Raw genomic sequence first — 19802 nt, 5'->3', positions numbered from 1 at the left:
TTTCAGCACGTGACGTTTTCAGCACCGTGACGTTTTCAGCACCGTGACGTTTTCAGCACCGTGACGTTTTCAGCACCGTGACGTTTTCAGCACCGTGACGTTTTCAGCACCGTGACGTTTTCAGCACCGTGACGTTTTCAGCACCGTGACGTTTTCAGCACCGTGACGTTTTCAGCACCGTGACGTTTTCAGCACCGTGACGTTTTCAGCATCGTGACGTTTTCAGCATCTTGACGTTTTCAGCACCGTGACGTTTTCAGCACCGTCACGTTTTCAGCATCTTGACGTTTTCAGCACCGTGACGTTTTCGGCACCGTGACGTTTTCGGCACCGTGACGTTTTCGGCACCGTGACGTTTTCGGCACCGTGACGTTTTCGGCACCGTGACGTTTTCGGCACCGTGACGTTTTCGGCACCGTGACGTTTTCGGCACCGTGACGTTTTCGGCACCGTGACGTTTTCGGCACCGTGACGTTTTCGGCACCGTGACGTTTTCGGCACCGTGACGTTTTCGGCACCGTGACGTTTTCGGCACCGTGACGTTTTCGGCACCGTGACGTTTTCGGCACCGTGACGTTGTCGGCACCGTGACGTTTTTGGCACCGTGACGTTTTCGGCACCGTGACGTTTTCAGCACCGTGACGTTTTCAGCACCTTGACGTTTTCAGCACCGTGACGTTTTCAGCACCGTGACGTTTTCAGCACCGTGACGTTTTCAGCACCGTGACGTTTTCAGCACCGTGACGTGTTCAGCATCTTGACGTTTTCGGCACCGTGACTTTTTCGGCACCGTGACGTTTTCGGCACCGTGATGTTTTCAGCACCGTGACGTTTTCAGCACCGTGACGTTTTCAGCACCGTGACGTTTTCAGCATCTTAACGTTTTCGGCACCGTGACGTTTTCGGCACCGTGACGTGTTCAGCACCGTGACGTTTTCAGCACCGTGACGTTTTCAGCACCTTGCAGTGTTTTCAGCACCGTGACGTTTTCAGCACAGTGACGTTTTCAGCACCGAGACGCTTTCAGCACCGTGACGCTTTCAGCACCGTGACGTTTTCAGCACCGTGACGTTTTCAGCACCGTGACGTTTTCAGCACCGTGACGTTTTCAGCACCGTGACGTTTTCAGCACCGTGACGTTTTCAGCACCGTGACGTTTTCAGCACCGTGACGTTTTCAGCACCGTGACGTTTTCAGCACCGTGACGTTTTCAGCACCGTGTGGTTTTCAGCACCGTGACGTTTTCAGCACCGTGACGTTTTCGGCACCGTGACGTTTTCGGCACCGTGACGTTTTCAGCACCGTGACGTTTTCAGCACCGTGACGTTTTCAGCACCGTGACGTTTTCAGCACCGTGACGTTTTCAGCACCTTGACGTTTTCAGCACCGTGACGTTTTCAGCACCGTGACGTTTTCAGCACCGTGACGTGTTCAGCATCTTGACGTTTTCAGCACCGTGACGTTTTCAGCACCTTGCAGTGTTTTCAGCACCGTGACGTTTTCAGCACAGTGACGTTTTCAGCACCGAGACGCTTTCAGCACCGTGACGCTTTCAGCACCGTGACGTTTTCAGCACCGTGACGTTTTCAGCACCGTGACGTTTTCAGCACCGTGACGTTTTCAGCACCGTGACGTTTTCAGCACCGTGACGTTTTCAGCACCGTGACGTTTTCAGCACCGTGTGGTTTTCGGCACCGTGACGTTTTCGGCACCGTGACGTTTTCGGCACCGTGACGTTTTCGGCACCGTGACGTTTTCGGCATCTTAACGTTTTCGGCACCGTGACGTTTTCGGCACCGTGACGTTTTCGGCACCGTGACGTTTTCGGCACCGTGACGTTTTCAGCACCGTGACGTTTTCAGCACCGTGACGTTTTCAGCACCGTGACGTTTTCAGCACCGTGACGTTTTCAGCACCGTGACGTTTTCAGCACCTTGACGTTTTCAGCACCGTGACGTTTTCAGCACCGTGACGTTTTCAGCACCGTGACGTTTTCAGCACCGTGACGTTTTCAGCACAGTGACGTTTTCAGCACAGTGACGTTTTCGGCACCGAGACGCTTTCGGCACCGTGACGCTTTCGGCACCGTGACGTTTTCGGCACCGTGACGTTTTCAGCACCGTGACGTTTTCAGCACCGTGACGTTTTCAGCACCGTGACGTTTTCAGCACCGTGACGTTTTCAGCACCGTGACGTTTTCAGCACCGTGACGTTTTCAGCACCGTGACGTTTTCAGCACCGTGACGTTTTCAGCACCGTGTGGTTTTCGGCACCGTGATGTTTTCGGCACCGTGATGTTTTCGGCACCGTGACGTTTTCGGCACCGTGACGTTTTCGGCATCTTAACGTTTTCGGCACCGTGACGTTTTCAGCACCGTGACGTTTTCAGCACCGTGACGTTTTCAGCACCGTGACGTTTTCAGCACCGTGACGTTTTCAGCACCGTGACGTTTTCAGCACCGTGACGTTTTCAGCACCGTGACGTTTTCAGCACCGTGACGTTTTCAGCACCGTGACGTTTTCAGCACCGTGTGGTTTTCGGCACCGTGATGTTTTCGGCACCGTGATGTTTTCGGCACCGTGACGTTTTCGGCACCGTGACGTTTTCGGCATCTTAACGTTTTCGGCACCGTGACGTTTTCGGCACCGTGACGTTTTCGGCACCGTGACGTTTTCGGCACCGTGACGTTTTCGGCACCGTGACGTTTTCAGCACCGTGACGTTTTCAGCACCGTGACGTTTTCAGCACCGTGACGTTTTCAGCACCTTGACGTTTTCAGCACCTTGACGTTTTCAGCACCGTGACGTTTTCAGCACCGTGACGTTTTCAGCACCGTGACGTTTTCAGCACCGTGACGTTTTCAGCATCTTAACGTTTTCGGCACCGTGACGTTTTCGGCACCGTGACGTGTTCAGCACCGTGACGTTTTCAGCACCGTGACGTTTTCAGCACCTTGCAGTGTTTTCAGCACCGTGACGTTTTCAGCACCGTGACGTTTTCAGCACCGTGACGTTTTCAGCACCGTGACGTTTTCAGCACCGTGACGTTTTCAGCACCTTGACGTTTTCAGCACCTTGACGTTTTCGGCACCGTGACGTTTTCGGCACCGTGACGTTTTCGGCACCGTGACGTTTTCGGCACCGTGACGTTTTCGGCACCGTGACGTTTTCAGCACCGTGACGTTTTCAGCACCTTGACGTTTTCAGCACCGTGACGTTTTCAGCACCGTGACGTTTTCAGCACCGTGACGTTTTCAGCACCGTGACGTTTTCAGCACCGTGACGTGTTCAGCATCTTGACGTTTTCGGCACCGTGACTTTTTCGGCACCGTGACGTTTTCGGCACCGTGACGTTTTCAGCACCGTGACGTTTTCAGCACCGTGACGTTTTCAGCACCGTGACGTTTTCAGCATCTTAACGTTTTCGGCACCGTGACGTTTTCGGCACCGTGACGTTTTCGGCATCTTAACGTTTTCGGCACCGTGACGTTTTCGGCACCGTGACGTTTTCGGCACCGTGACGTTTTCGGCACCGTGACGTTTTCAGCACCGTGACGTTTTCAGCACCGTGACGTTTTCAGCACCGTGACGTTTTCAGCACCGTGACGTTTTCAGCACCGTGACGTTTTCAGCACCTTGACGTTTTCAGCACCTTGACGTTTTCAGAACCGTGACGTTTTCAGCACCGTGACGTTTTCAGCACCGTGACGTTTTCAGCACCGTGACGTTTTCAGCACCGTGACGTTTTCAGCATCTTAACGTTTTCGGCACCGTGACGTTTTCGGCACCGTGACGTTTTCGGCACCGTGACGTTTTCGGCACCGTGACGTTTTCAGCACCGTGACGTTTTCAGCACCGTGACGTTTTCAGCACCGTGACGTTTTCAGCATCTTAACGTTTTCGGCACCGTGACGTTTTCGGCACCGTGACGTTTTCGGCACCGTGACGTTTTCGGCACCGTGACGTTTTCGGCACCGTGACGTTTTCAGCACCGTGACGTTTTCAGCACCGTGACGTTTTCAGCATCTTAACGTTTTCGGCACCGTGACGTTTTCGGCACCGTGACGTTTTCAGCACCGTGACGTTTTCAGCACCGTGACGTTTTCAGCACCGTGACGTTTTCAGCACCGTGACGTTTTCAGCACCGTGACGTTTTCAGCACCGTGACGTTTTCAGCACCTTGCAGCGTTTTCAGCACCTTGCAGCGTTTTCAGCACCGTGTCGTTTTCAGCACCGTGTCGTTTTCAGCACCGTGCCGTTTTCAGCACCGCCACGTTTTAAGCACCGTCACGTTTTCAGCACCGTGACGTTTTCAGCACCGTGACGTTTTCAGCACCGTGACGTTTTCAGCACCTTGCAGTGTTTTCAGCACCTTGCAGTGTTTTCAGCACCGTGACGTTTTCAGCACCTTGCAGTGTTTTCAGCACCTTGCAGTGTTTTCAGCACCGTGACGTTTTCAGCACCGTCACGTTTTCAGCACCGTAACGTTTTCAGCACCGTCACGTTTTCAGCACCATGACGTTTTCAGCACCGTAACGTTTTCAGCACCGTGACGTTTTCAGCACCGTCACGTTTTCTCAGCACCGTGTCGTTTTCAGCACCGTGACGTTTTCAGCACCTTGCAGTGTTTTCAGCACCGTGCCGTTTTCAGCACCGTGCCGTTTTCAGCACCGTCACGTTTTCAGCACCGTGACGTTTTCAGCACCGTGTCGTTTTCAGCACCGTGACGTTTTCAGCACCGTGACGTTTTCAGCACCGTGAAGTTTTCAGCACCTTGACGTTTTCAGCACCGTCAAGTTTTCAGCACCGTGACGTTTTCAGCACCGTGACGTTTTCAGCACCGTGACGTTTTCAGCACCGTGAAGTTTTCAGCACCTTGCCGTTTTCAGCACCGTGACATTTTCAGCACCGTGACGTTTTCACCAGTAGTAGGGAGATGCAATTTTTTTTAGAACCAGGGTGAATTTTGTTTTCTGCAATACAAAAATTTGCAAAACTGCGCATTGTAATTGTGTTTTGCAAAGCATTAAAAGTTAATCCCACAACCCTTAATAAACTGCCATTTGCTTAAACTATTGTCTTTTTTTTTTGGTAAATGTCTCCAGAATTTTGCAAAATATTGTCAACATTTGGCAACATCTCAAGCAATGCAAAATGTTATGAAATAGAGGCTGGGAGGAAGAATTTAGATTGTGATGTTGTTTCAATCAATTTTCCTTGTAGGTCTTGGCGATTGGTTCCCAGAATTTAGACCTATCAGATAGTTGGACTGCGGCATCTAGGGCCCACCAGGGGAATCTGATTGTACACCAAACTCCCACCCAACCAGGTTTAGTCGTTTCCCCCTGCCCCCCCCCCCCCTTATCTTAGATGCGAGAGCGGAGCATGGGGGAGGCTACAGCTTGCTGAGAGTGATCAGCTGCGCTGTGGAGTAATAAGGGCAGTGCAGAAAGGGAGCTCCATTGTTCGGCAACGGACACACAGACAGGGTGCCAACATTGTAGATATATCGCGCATGCGCAGGAGAGTTCCAACCCCCGGCGGTCATTACAGGGCATAGCGCATCCGCATACAACAGCAGCAGCGGCGGCCATTACAAGCAATGCTCCGCAGTGGAACTACACTCCCCAGAATGCCCCAGGAGAGCAGGTCACGCGGCGAGGCTTAGCCAATAGGGTTGCAGCTAGCTACTGTGAGGATGTTGATACATTTTGCGCGCTTGCAGCCACGCCAGTTAGTTGGAGCCAAGACAGACAAGGGGAAGGTAGGGTCTGTGTGTCAGTAGCACTCAGACTAGGCCAGAGAATCCCCTTAGGTCCCAGATATGCCTAAATCACGTTTAGCTTGTGGTTGCTTCAGGGAAGGCCCCTTAGATAGGGACTCTTCCCCATTTTAGTGTAGAGTCAGGGACACAAGGAAGATGCGGTGCGGTGATCACGGCCTGTGGTCTGGGACCAGACCACAGTGGTGTTATCAGAGACTCTTAAAGGTGAGACCCTCCTACTGGAGTTCACCCAACGCAGAGGCGGACGCAATCGGGGAGGACCAGTCGCTTGATCAGACGGATCCTTGTTGCTAAGTCGGCTGCACCGAGTACTGGAGTACTTGGCAGGTACCTCAACAAAGTGCACCAACAGCTCACGGGGTAGCGCTGCTCCCTACACTTTTGGGTGGGCATGGACATTGGGAAAGGGACATCAGGGTATTGGTGCCTAGCACCCGATGTACTTTGGGACACTCACTGGTGGTACTGGGCTGGGTGTTCACTATACTGTGTGGTGGTGTTATGTTATACAGTATGTGCTGTCAGTAAAGGTTGTTATTATATACTATGTGGGTTTACTATTACGATTGGTTCCTCTGAGGGGCTCCTTACATTATGCTGGGATCCCTCGCAGGTGGAGGCACTGGACCGAGGCGATAATTATACCACCCCAGGCTCCCAGAGGCGGATGCTTAGGCCTTCTGTGAGCCAACAGGTAACGGCAGTACCAGTAGTCTCTTTAGTCAGGGGGAAAGAGGGCTACACAGGTTTCTTGTGGTCCTCCTTGGACCACCTCCTGTTTCTTTGCAGTCCACAATGCCAGGCCCCCTCCCACTTCCTTGTGGACTGTCAGGCCAGATCCCCATACCTTCTCCTTAAGCGTGTGGTGGTTGGGGAGAGAACGTGGTAGTGGGGAGTCAGGACTTTCACCGGTTCCCTGGCAGGCCAGTCTGAACCTGAAATAGAGTATTAGAAAAATCATATCTTAATAGGTCATTCCTCTTAACAATTGCAATACAGTGACAGAACTCAATTATGCAACACTTTTTTCTTGTATTAATAAGGGTGGACAGAATTGTGTATAAAGCATTGATAATCAATGAGTATCAATACAGGCTCTTTCTGTTTAGATTACTATTTACTATATGAGCAAAACTGTGCATGGATTGATCCAGCAATTAACTAAAATCCAGATTTGCAGGCACTTTAACATCACTTTTATGGTTTTGTATCTTGTTAGTAGTATTTTTGTGGTTGTTTGTCTGATGCACATTAGCACTTTTTGTAATATATACACTATTCCATCTATTTTGTGAGTTGTTGGCATATAGGCTACATTCTAACACATGTTGCTGTATAGTAATTGGTCTCCAAATTATTGAAATTCTTTTAGAAGATGGTTTACAGCAGGTACATATTAAAACAAACATGAACACATAGCTCTTCTCCATCTGCTTTCTATCTTCTCTAACATCCCCATCTCACCTCCAGGTATAGCCACCAAGAGAGGGGGGGGGGGGCAGTGTGGAGGGGGGGGGGTAGATCTGGTGCGGCTGAAAATCCCTCCCCCTTTGTGATAGGCTGAGCAGCCTCTCTAACCCAGAGAAAGCCAGACAGGCTACACATCCCTTCCTCTGTGTCCTCCTATGGTAAGAAGTAGTAGGCAGGGGCAGAGCTCCACACTACAACTCAGACTGTTTCTTCCCTGCTTCAACCTCTGAGCTCCCACAGGAGCTGAAGATGCAACAGTTGAAGCCTCTCTCCTTCCCCCACTCACCTTGTCTGGGGCAGAACCAATTACTATCCCCCACTGTAGGAAGACGCTCCATGGCTGTGCAAGAGTTAATGCAATGTGTGTGTGGGAAAGGTGTTAATGACAGCACTGTATGTGTAACATAGCCTCCCGGCAGTTACTTCTTGTTCAGGGCTTTTCCTCTGTCAGTCCTGTTAGAACAGGCAGTGGAAAGGTTAATTCCTTCAAAAGGTCTGTATGTGTATTCAGCCTTGAATGTGTAGCAATATTCAAGGGCGGGTCTTGCAACATGAGGTTGTCAATCAAAGGGGTGGATATTGGTTTGGAACGCCCCCTGCTGTGTGTGTGGGCCAATCTGTATCTGGCTTTGTCTTGTAATGAGTCAAAGTTGGAGACACTCCCCTGAGATATTCAAATTGTGACATATCTCCTAAATTAAGTAGTCAGTTAATCAGTTAGTTAGTGATGATGAGGAGCTGAGAGAGGAGACAACACAGAAGAAAGCTGTCTCTTCCCTTCCCCCCATGCTGAAGGGAAGGGGGGGGGGGGGAGAAAAGAACATGATGCTAGCCAGGGCTCTGAGCTAGAGAGACAGGAATATGCTGTGAGACTGTGATGCTGTGATGCTGTGATGCTGTGATGCTATGCTGCAATAAAACTCCAGAAAGACACTGCTGTGTGGAACCCTGCTCTGGTATGTGAAGAGTGTCAGTGGGGGTCCCTCCTCTGAAGACCCCAGAGGATCCCTACTGGCTGGAGTGCTGCACCACCCAGAGATGACCAGAACAAGGTAACCTGTCCCACCTTCTGTCCCTGTCCTGGCTCTCCCCACACCACCGCCGAGCCCTCAGCCCTCCTGTTACCAGCAGGTTTCAGCACCATTATACCTGAGTAACCAGCGAAGGAGAGTACCCCCCCCCCCAGATCACTTAGGGGGTGATGGGATAAAAGGGTTACATATGTATGGGGGTTGTGAAGGGGTTAATTGCAGTGTGTGTTGGGAGGGGTTAATAAATATGTGTACTGCAGGAGGACTCCCAGGCGTGAGGCTGAGGAGGTATTGGGTGGGAAAGAGGGAGAGATCCGATGTCTGACTAGTACTAATGCTATTATTTAATCTAGTGCTTATTATGGCATCACGTCTCCCTGGCAGGCCGGCGCTCAGCGCACCACAGTAAGAACTGTCCCTGAAAAATATTGGGGAATGTTGGTAACTATGCAGATGAGCCTTCCTTTGCAGCTTGGATTAGGCCCACTGGTACTGAAGCCCCGTGAATCACCCTTCTCCCCCCTCCATCATCCTTCTATACACCCCCATCCAAACCCCCAACCTAGGTCAACACACTGTCCTGGGCCACATACAAGATGGCGACGGCCCTGCTTCCAGCCTTCAAGGAGCCTTGCAATCTTGTATCTTGTATCCCACAAGCCTATTACAATGCAGAGCTCTTTTCTTCATACCTTGTGTATCAAGGTTTCCTGTTATAGGTCATACTTCTGTGAACCACATGACCTGGTAGGAAGTTATTCACCGATAATTTCTCAGAAAATATACTAAAAAATAGAACAGTATTTCATGTTTTTTTTTAGGATAGTGGATATAACCTGATCTCCATCCCTAACCACATGATGCATTGCATATTGATACAGAGCATGTGTTGTAACATCTCAACATTCCTGTCTCTAAAAGAACTAGAACTTACCCCTTTACTTAATGCGCAACTTCTTGTCTGATTTGCCACATTTTTTTGTGAGGGTCGCCAGATCACAGATTTGTGACCCACAGGAGTGTCATTCACTTCATTAAGGGATTTTGCATTTATATTTTGAAGGGTTGGAAGGTTATTAGGTGCTCCCGTCTTGTTTTGGAGTCTCGTCCCCTTTGTAGAAGAAGCATTAGTGCACTCTATGGTCATAATTAACATTTATACAGCAGCAGGTTAATTTCCAATCGGAGACCTCGGCAGCTTTAAGATCCCAGGTTATAAAGAGTTCTTAATTGATTTTTTTTTAAATGATTTGGAATTCACCTTGTATGTACAGTCTTTCGACTGAGCCACTGATTGAGCCACCTGTGCTGAAGCAGGTATAGTCATAAAAGCTGGCCTGTTGGTGGCCCTTGAGGACTCAGTTTGAGACCCCTGATTGAGATAATATGGGAAGAAAACAGAACTGTAAGGTATTCTACCCATAAGGGGAACAGGTAGCATTTGATGTTCTTATCTGCACAATCACCCCCAAAAAGTTGAGAACGCAGCAAACCTTACTGGCCAACGACCCCTATTTATATCCTAAAGCAATATATTTGTTTCCTACTAACTGTGCTTGCTACTGTACAGTTAAAAAAAAAGAAACCTATTAGGTTTTGAAAGCTCTGTGCACTATAATTTCATCTATGAATATCTCTAATGTTGGTCTCCTAAATGGTATCAGAACCCGCAACGAATCTGCATTTGTTCGGGACGCATCTGGATTCCAGACCTTTGAGCTATTTACTGAATAACAATCCCTTTGGCTGCGAGGCAGCACATCTATCTCCCACCTGACTGACTGCAGCTTCCGCCCCTTTTTTAATGCAGAATAATATTTAATCTTTACTGGCACTCTTGGGGATGTTCAGGAAAAGGTCACGAGGGCCATTCTGACCCTAAACATCATGCGGTTACTCCTCATTCCTGCCTCTGGCAGATACCGCGGCCCTTTACAAGCAATCTACAGGGAAAAAGACCTGTCATTCTGAGCGGGAACGCAGGGGGAGGGGCCAGGGTCACGTGATCGCATGTCCATTTGTAACTTCTATTGGCTAATGATAAATTGTAGATGCTGAAAATGTTAACACACCAGCAAAACCCAGTCATGATTGAGTACACCGCAAGGTCATCCCCCTAATGATTATGTTTAAGAAAACAAGAGGGGGAAACCACCTTACACTGCATAGCAATAAATCACTTTATCTGAGCACCTAAAATACTACTAAAGCTCCACCATTTGTATCTGCAGTATGTGGACGTGACATATGTCATTGTGGCTCATAATTCACTGTTTAAACAATTTAAAGGTATACCATCTGTTTAGTTAGTGTAGCGCACTTCCCCCCACCCCCTGGGAGATATGGCGGCTACTGTGTGTGTGGTGCATTACCTGTGGCTCACAGGAGGCTTGAGCCTCCACCGCTGGGAGCCTGGGGTGTACCTGATACGTCTGGTGACAGCGCCTCCACCTGCGCTAGATCTCAACAGTGTTGGATAAACCCGTGACAGGACACTATATAAGTAATTCACACAGGTATGGTATAACAAGTTTACTGAACGGGTAAGAATAATAACTATAATAACAGAACCACTCAGGCCTCGCAGGGCCGTAACCCCACACCGTGCCCCCACCACCGTGTCCACACCGGTGGTGTTTACCGCAAAGTACTGAGGTGCCCCTGGCACCCAACCACTCTAGTGTCCACAGAGTCAACCCACCCAAAATGTGTGTGACAGCGCTGCGTGTTACTGTTGGTGCACTTGTAGAATGGTGGTATACCTGCTGGGTGCTCCAACACTCGGTAGTGCCAGCTGAAGATAAGGGATCCGCTGATCCAGCAACGTTGTCCACGATGGCATCCGCCTCCACATGGGGTGGTATCCGGTTGGAGTGTCCCACCGTGAAGATAGTCTCGGTGCCTTTCGGTGGTGGTCTGGTTCCAGACCACAGGCCGCAACCGCTGCGCAGCGTTTTGCTGTGTCCCTGACACTAATGATGCTAAGCGGGGCAGTGTCCCTGTCTAAGGGCTTGTCCATATAGCAGCCACAAGCTATGTGGGAGTCGGGGCCTAGCTGGGGCCAAACAGGGGGCCTCTAGCCTAGTGCAGGGGCCACTCACACCCTGCACATACACACCTTACCTCTTTGATGTCCGAGCTCCGACTGGCGTGGTCCAAGCACACAAATTGTATCTATATCTGTGGTGCAGGGAATCTCAGAGCCCTATTGGCTGCTGCGGCCCACGTGATGCTCAACCTTATGGCCTTCTGGGGGCTGTAGTCCCCGCGGAGCCTTTTCTTGTAATGGCCGCCGCTCGCGCTGTTGTACTGCGCATGCGTGAGTCTGTAATGGCCGCCGGACTATATAGAGATTCTGAGCATGCACGGGGGTGGACCAAGATGGCCGTCGCAACTATCGGGCCATTGCGCATGCATGGAACGTACTGCGCATGTGAGCGCATTTCAAGATGGCGGCGCCCTATGTGGTTGGGCCGCCGTGGACCTCCGGCGACCCGTTCTCCTGCCCTAACCGCCCGCAGGCTCCTGCACCTCTCCCCACGCTCCCCCCAGCCTACGCTCCCAGTCGCAGCTGCAGCAGGAGGTAGGGGACAACCGAGGGACCAGAGGGGACCCAGGCTAGACTAGATAGAGATGTGAATGTCTTCTTTCTCTACTGCACCTGTAAAATTCTAGAAAGATTGCGAGTTTGTGAAATAAAATCACAAATGGAATAAAAGTGATTTTGACATGAATACGTCTGATTTTACATTAATTTCTGTCAATATAATAAGTCATTTTCTGGCAGCTTTTAGAAATGTTATGGTGTTTTTTGATGATTTTTTTTTTATAGATAATTAGACTTAAAGATTATGCCATTTCCCCAATTTTATTACATTAAATTATTTTAACAGGTATGGAATTAATTAAGGCTCGGCAGGTTTGTGGGTCCAAAATCCAACACTTCCAAAGTTAGGTGGGTCAAAATTTCCTGAACCAAGAACTGCCCAAACCAATTACGGTTTGTATTATTTTGGACTGCGAGTTCGTATTTAAAATCTGAATAACTGGGACAAAACGGCAACAAAACACTGCATTGGATTCAGGTCCTCCTGACCTGATAATTCCCTGTGGCTTGGGTGGGAGGGAGGGGGAGATCAGAGGTCAGTGAGGGGAATAGGGATCCTCCTCTTCAAATATTGACCCCCACCTCCCTCTGTGGGTCCTGAGCTCATCTGTTGCAGAATAATAGCATGGGTCTGTATCATGGTTTCTAGTGCTGGCCCCCCTCTCCTGTTTGGTGCCCAGTATCAGTGTCAGGGATCATAGCACACACCTGAGGCCTTCTAGCTTTGGTTAACCCCTGAAAATCCTACAACAGAACTATAGAAGGTAGGTGCACTCCTCCCCCATGTTGCACGGTACCCCTGCCACTCCTACCCTTGTCTCCTCCATACCACACTCTATGGGGCCTATTCTAGTAGCCGTTATAACTCACTTATTGAGGCTTTTTAGCTGTTATTGGTGAAAAATGCTTACAGCGATTCAGAAAGCCTCGATAAGTAAGCTGAATCACCATTTTTGGCTCTCGTCAAAAACACATCGCCAGGTGAGCCGCGATAAGCCCCTTATCGCCAGTTTTAAAATTCATTCAATTCTAGTAGCTTCGATAAGGTTACCGAGGCACTAGAATGGCGATTTCCTCCCAAATTGCTCTCGCCAGAAAAAGTTGGCGTGAAGCTGCTGAGAAGCTTCAGAGGCGACGGTGAGAGGACTTAGAAAAAAATGCATTTTTCCTGCATCGGATTGATGCCGGGGGTCTCCGGAGCTGATACACATTAATACCAGCACAGGAAGCCCCCGCTATGAATCAGATGCATTAAAAATGTATTTACAGGCAACTTCATTACCTTAGCGGCTAACCGCTAAGGCAATGAAGTGGTTTACAACCAGTGCCATGTTTATTGTGGGTAGCAGGGGTGGGTGAAGGTGATATTTGTCCTTTGGTGGGTGTTTAGGCCTTGCGGGGGGGTTGTGGGTGGAGTTAACCACTTCATTACCTAGCGGTTAGTAATAGTAATGAAGTGGTTAACCACTTCCGCTACCAACCCAGTAGGTATAAACACCCACCAAGGGCCAAATGCCAACTTCACCCATCCCCGCTACCCACAATAAACATTCAAAAACACAACAACCCTACTACCCACCTCCTCTACCCCCAATACCCCTCCCCCCAACAGATATAGTACTGTAATGGGCAAAATCACTATTATCTAGATATGAATAAGAGCTCTTTTGCCCATTCTAAATCAAACATTAGCCAGATTAAATAAAGTAAATAACACTTTCTACTTACATCTGCCATCATGAAGGGCATCCTCATCTGCATACTCCAGGTTGATGTCCTCCATTGGCAGCAAGAGTACAAGAAAAAATACAATCTAATTTCCCCCAACCCCTTACTCACCTTAGCGGTTAATAACCGTTATAGTAATTAAGGGGTTAACCCACCCTCACCAACTACTCACCCGGGAGTCCTAACCACCCACCCAAGGGCCACTATACCTACCCTCTATAATATGGGCATGATAAGCCACTATGCAGTCAATGGCCAACCTACTGTATTAAAACAATCAAGCACAACAATACACAACAATTAAAGAAATAAACAAGCACCTAAACATCACAAGAATAAATGAACTAAAAAGCCTCAACTACAGTACACACCAATAAAATTATTCTAACACCAAAATCAGAAAAGAATAAAAATTATGTTATACAATACCAAAATACTAGAATGCAATTAAAGAAACACCTATCCAACAAAACAAATCAAAGAAATAAAACTGCTAACCAATCCAAAATGTACTAAAAACAAGCCATCCAAATACCAAACAATTTAGTGAAAACAATAAACAGAAATAGAAAAAATAACAATCAATTGTAAAAATGCATTGCCTGTCACTGTATTTATCTGTACCCTAAAGGGGCACAGATAAATACATTAGCAGTCAATGGGCAATGAAAAACATAATAAGAAATAAATACAATAAAAAAAACCTGAAAAAGACAATTGCATACGTTTAATATTTATCTTACCTTTAGAAGTCTTCACCCTCCGAATCTCGGCGTATCAGGAAGCGTTCAACTCGCGACAGCATCTACTGCAATCCGACTCCATCCTCCTCGAAGATCAGCATCAGGTACCCAAATCTTCTTTCTTTCATCTTCTTTCACATTCTATCTTCATCTGTCATTCTTTTCTTCAATCTTCTATCTTCTTTATTTGTAATCCAAAGTACCCCATGTTAGATCCAGCAACGGAAGTTGCCTCGTCGTCTTCTTGGAGCTAAAATGAGACGGAACAGGCCTTTTATAGGGCCTGTGACATCACATTTTAGGGTCAGATGGTACAGCTCCAATCCGATTGGACGCTGTATCATGTAACAATCTTTTTTTTTTTTTTTTTAAAGGATGTGATGTCATCTCCAAGCACGTCACAGCCTTAAAACCACATGGCTCATATCACATGGTATTACAGCCAAAGGGAGTCTTCAATCCCATTGGTTCCTGTACCATGTGATCTGTTCCATTAGTTTTAAAGTATGTCATCCCTTAAAGTGATGTCACATCCTTTTTAACTAATGGAACATATCACATGGTATTGAAGACAATCCCATTGGCTGTACTGCCACGTGATATGAGCCATGTGGTTTCAAGGATGTGTTTAGTAGTACCCAACTGCTATAGTTTTTGAAGGATCTTGTGTGATCACAGATAATTACTAGGGCAGTGTAATGTGGTGTGGAGCGAGGAGTGTAAGGGCTCTGGAATGGTCACAAATTAAGGTATATAATGTTTTGGTGGTGTTTGTTTCTGCATTAGGCAGGATAGCAGTGCAGTATGTGGAATTCGAGGAGGATCTCTATGAACTTTTTGGGGATCGTGGGATTCACCTCTCAGAAGCCGTAAAATATATTTTTAACATGACTTGGCAGGAATGCCTTGAAAGGGTGGTTAGTATTGTGATGGCTGGTAACTGAAGGCCAGTTACAGGGAATAAATGTCCCTGTTTGTAGCGGAATGATAGGGAGAGGTGGGGAGCTTGCCAGATTGGCTCTATTTTGTGGAGGTTTGTAGGCCTCTTAAGGTGTGTTATGGGGTAGGCAGTGTCATACTCAGTAGGGGCAATAGGTATGAGAGTGTCCTTATAAGTAGATGGCTGTTAAGTTTTTCATCAGGCTTAAGTCGCCCAGGGGCAATTTGGGGTTCAAGCCATGGGCATCCCATGGGATTTTATTGTGCTAGGGCAAACAATCTGGTGAGGTCTTCAGAGAATCCTATGTTTAGTAAAAGTAGTGACCAATTTTCTGTGGCCTTGTGTGTTATTTGGGCTTGGAAGGGAGGGGACATCATCGAGGTTTGGGAAGTCATGTGCTATTCTTTGGCTACTGATTATAGTAACTATAAAAATAGTGTGTTTAGTCATATTTCTTATGTGCACGTACGAATGTAGCACAACAATATTTAACCTTACAATGGCATTCTCACAGCACCAACATCATTACCGCAGTACTGCAAAACATAAGTTCGGACTACAGCTGTATATGTGCTACGAGGAAATTGATAGAGCATGTTTCAATTAGCAGATTTGGTCATGCAATCTATGCATATATATTAGACTTAGTGAACTGGGGGTACACGTGCCACATTTAGTGCATGTAAGGGTTTTTCTTGTATCAGAAACAATACAAGTCGAGCAATAATACAAAATGTACCTTATCAAATAGATTTGATTTCAAAAGATTAATTGCAACCATTAATCCTCTTCTGTAATTTTTCACTCCATTTAACTGATCTACAGTACATTAAATAAGCATTAGCAAAGTAATTAGGCATCCCACAATCTGGAAAAACTATCAAATGGAAATGATTTTGTACTGTATTTTCTTCTTTTTTTAACTCGGTGGCTACAATGTTTAAGTTTCAAATATTCAAAGATCATTTAAATAGAAATTAGTACAATATGAAAGAGAGTTTTATAGTTAGGAAATCTGACAGGCTGTATAATCCACTAGTATCCTTATTACATATGTAGCCAGGTCCCCTCTGGCTTCCCGGTTTCCCCTTTCTCCCTCACTCACCCTCGCTCCAGTAGGGGGTGCTGCGGGGGCGAGCGCGTCGCCGGGGGCTCCCGGTGGCGTCGGAGGCTGGGAGCCGCCATCTTTGTTATGTCCGCACATGCGCGGAGGCTTGCGCATGCGCAGACGCAAGGTGGCGGCCATTACAGTAAGGGAGATAGGCTCGCTCATGCGCAGAACGCTAGCGGCTGCCATTTTAGGAGTGCAGGGACTGGCCACAGTTGCGCAGGCTCAGTGGAGAGTAGCGGCAGCCATTACATTGTCGCGCATGCGCAGTACAGATCGCGCACGCGGTCCCAATTTTAAAGAGGGCCATGGAGGCCTACAGCCCCCAGAATGCTTAGAAGCAGATAGGCCACCTGATGTCAGGGAGCCAATAGGGCTTGCAGCTTCTCCTGCTGGAGAGATACATTGTTGCGCACAGACCATGCGAGTCAGTTGGATCCAGGAAGAGATTGGGGAAGGTAGTGTACAGAGAGCAGTGCTCTGCTGCACTAGGCCAGAGAAACCCCAGGGCCCAGGTAGGCCCCACTCCCCACTAGGTTTAGTGGGTGAGCTCATAGCGACAGGCCCTAAGGTAGGGACCCTACCCCATTATATGTGTAGTAGTGAGGGACAGTGTCTGCCTCAGTTTCTGAGGATCTGGTCTGAGGGTCAGATTGCTGTTTGTGTGTGCTGATTGAGAGACTGGTCTTCATGGTGGGATCGTCTGGAGAGACCCCATTCCACGTGGAGCACAGTCAGCGCGGCTTCGGTAGATCCTTTGAGAAGATTGTCATACCCAGGGGCTGGGAGCATCTGGGCAGGTATCTACACCTTCCACGTGCACCAACCTTGCTATTCATATGTGACAGGCCTGATCACACACACTTGGGTGGATTGGGACTAGTGGGACACAGGGTTGGGGGAGGAAGGTGTGGGGTTACAGCCCAGTGAGGGGCTAGTGTTACAGATGTCAGTATTGGCAGATTGTTATGCATATAGCTGTTGCTGTGTGTTATGTATAGAGCTGTTAGTACTCTGTGATGATATGTTATGATGTTATGTTACTGATCCCTATAGTAAACCCTTTTAGCCATAACCTTTGATGTGGGCTGGTTACTTTATTGATGTTCCTATGTGAGGGCCATTCTACATTTGCAGAATCTCACATAGGTAGAGGCGCTGACCGAAGAGACGTTCCAGGAGCACCCCAGGTTCCCATCAGCGGAGGCTCAGGCCTCCTGTGAGCCTGACAGGTATATTGCACCACACCTGGTAACATATAGAGAATCCCTCACATGCACTCTATCTACGATTGGGGTAGGATAAAATGTGTTACACATAGTTTCACCTTCTAATGTAATACAGTAAGAGTCAAATTCTATATATTCCAACGAGTAAATGGGAAAAACGGCTGAAGCCCTTTTTCCGGTATTCATTATAACGTGAAGAGATACCCGATGAGGATCCGAAGGCAACTACCAATGGATTTTGACATTCAAAGGGTAAATCTCCATTGCATATCCTTGCTCTGGGAAAATATCTGTTCACCCTCTATTCTATATTATCTGAAGGGTTTTCTTCCGATAAATGAACAGGATTCTATTTCAGCTAGTCCAGGTTGCCGATGCTGCCCACCCTCAGTACTCTATATTGCCTTAGGAATGTAGAAAAATGAATTAAAAAACCTGAGACTAGTGGAATAAAACCCTACATATACAAACACATTTGTATACACGCCTTGCAGCCACAGGGGCCCTTTCAAGGAGGATAGAAACGTTTGTTTTTCTATTGACAGTAGGTTCTTCAGTGGTAAGTATTTATTTGAAATCTTCTTTTCTTCATGTGTTCTTCTGGACATCTTCTTTTTGAGTTAATAGAGCTCCGAGAATTCCAGTGAGATTGCAAAAACTGCGAGTTTGAGCCATTTTTGTCATTCCACTTGAATATGCAGAGCCAGAATGAAAACGATTCTTAAAAAGCCTTTTTCATATGGTTTGGACATGAGAGAAGGTCTTACAGAATAGTAGGAGAACTGCATACCTGACCAAAAAGGTCTCTTTCCACACTGATCTGCATTTCTCGCAGCTACAATAATATCCCTGTGATATTACAATATAGTACAGTACCACGACTATCCACTTCTCTCCAATCCAGACCACGGCTAAGTACCTCCTACGATCCGCTACTCTCCAACACTGACCTAGGCAAGTATTAATGACCATCCAGACCTCTCCTACCCCAACCCGGCTATCTCAGCCAATCTACACTCCAGACGCGCCCACGCGGCTCTGGGTTGGTGTAATATCAAATCCCCACCTTGGCCTCGCGGTCACGCCTTGTTTGTGGTGAGCACTCCATTACAGAAAGTAGTGTAAGAAGGGGAGTTTGGGGTTTTAGAACACTAGGAGTCTTTTTCTGACAGGCCCCTATATATGCTAGTTATGTTTTGCACCTCAATGAAGACGGTTCTTCTGTGCTAGGTGGGAGGATGTTAACAAGGTTGGAGGAGGCGATTTAAAACTAGGAAGGAGGGTGGAGGGACAAGAAACAGAAACAACTAGACAGAATAGATGTGAATAGGTAAATAGCTAGGGGTCATGGAGGGAAGTTGGAATTTTGTAGGCACTGAGACACTAGGGTTGCCAGGTGGCTTCTCCAAAAATACTGGACACAATGTTAAAAAATGCGACCCCCCAATACATATAAAAATATACACCCACCCCGCCAATATATAAAATGCAGACTTACCTTGGGGATGGTCCCAGATCGGGGGGCCAGTGGGCGGCTGAGGTAGGGGGCCAGTGGGTGGCTGTGGGGGAGGGGGGGCAGTGAACGGCTGTGGGGCGGGGCAGTGGGCGGCTATGGGAGGGGGCCGGTGGGCGACTGCGGGAGCGGGCCGGTGGGTGGCTGTGGGGGGCCAGTGGGTGGCTGCGGGAGGGGGCCGGTGGGTGGCTGCGGAAGGGGGCCGTTGTGGGCGGCGGCTGGTGGGTGGCTGCGGGTGGGAGCCGTTGGGTGGCTGCGGGAGGGGTCGGTGGGTGGCTGCGGGGGGGGGGGCGGTGGGTGGCTGCAGGGGGGGGGAGTGGTGGGTGGCTGCGGGAGGGGGCCGGTGGGTGGCTGCGGAAAGGGGCCGGTGGGTGGCTGCTGGAGGGAGCCAGCGGGGGGCTTCTGGAGGATGCCGGTGGCTGCGGGGGGCCGGTGGCCATTCAGAGCAATTGTCGCTCTCCCTCACTGTCTGTCACACACAAGGTGTCTGATGCTGACGCACGTCGGTCTCTGTGACATCGGCGCACGCCGGAAGCTGAGACCAGCTGACTTCTGGCATGCGTCAACATCAGAGGCCTCAGTGTGGGACAGACAGTGAGGGAGAATCCTGCAGGTGGGTGAGAACCGGGCCCGGCGGTAAATACTCTG

This window comes from Ascaphus truei, chromosome 4 (genome assembly GCF_040206685.1).
Source record: "Ascaphus truei isolate aAscTru1 chromosome 4, aAscTru1.hap1, whole genome shotgun sequence".
Taxonomy (NCBI): domain Eukaryota; kingdom Metazoa; phylum Chordata; class Amphibia; order Anura; family Ascaphidae; genus Ascaphus; species Ascaphus truei.
The sequence above is the reverse complement of the archived record's forward strand: the minus strand, read 5'-3'. Positions refer to the sequence as shown.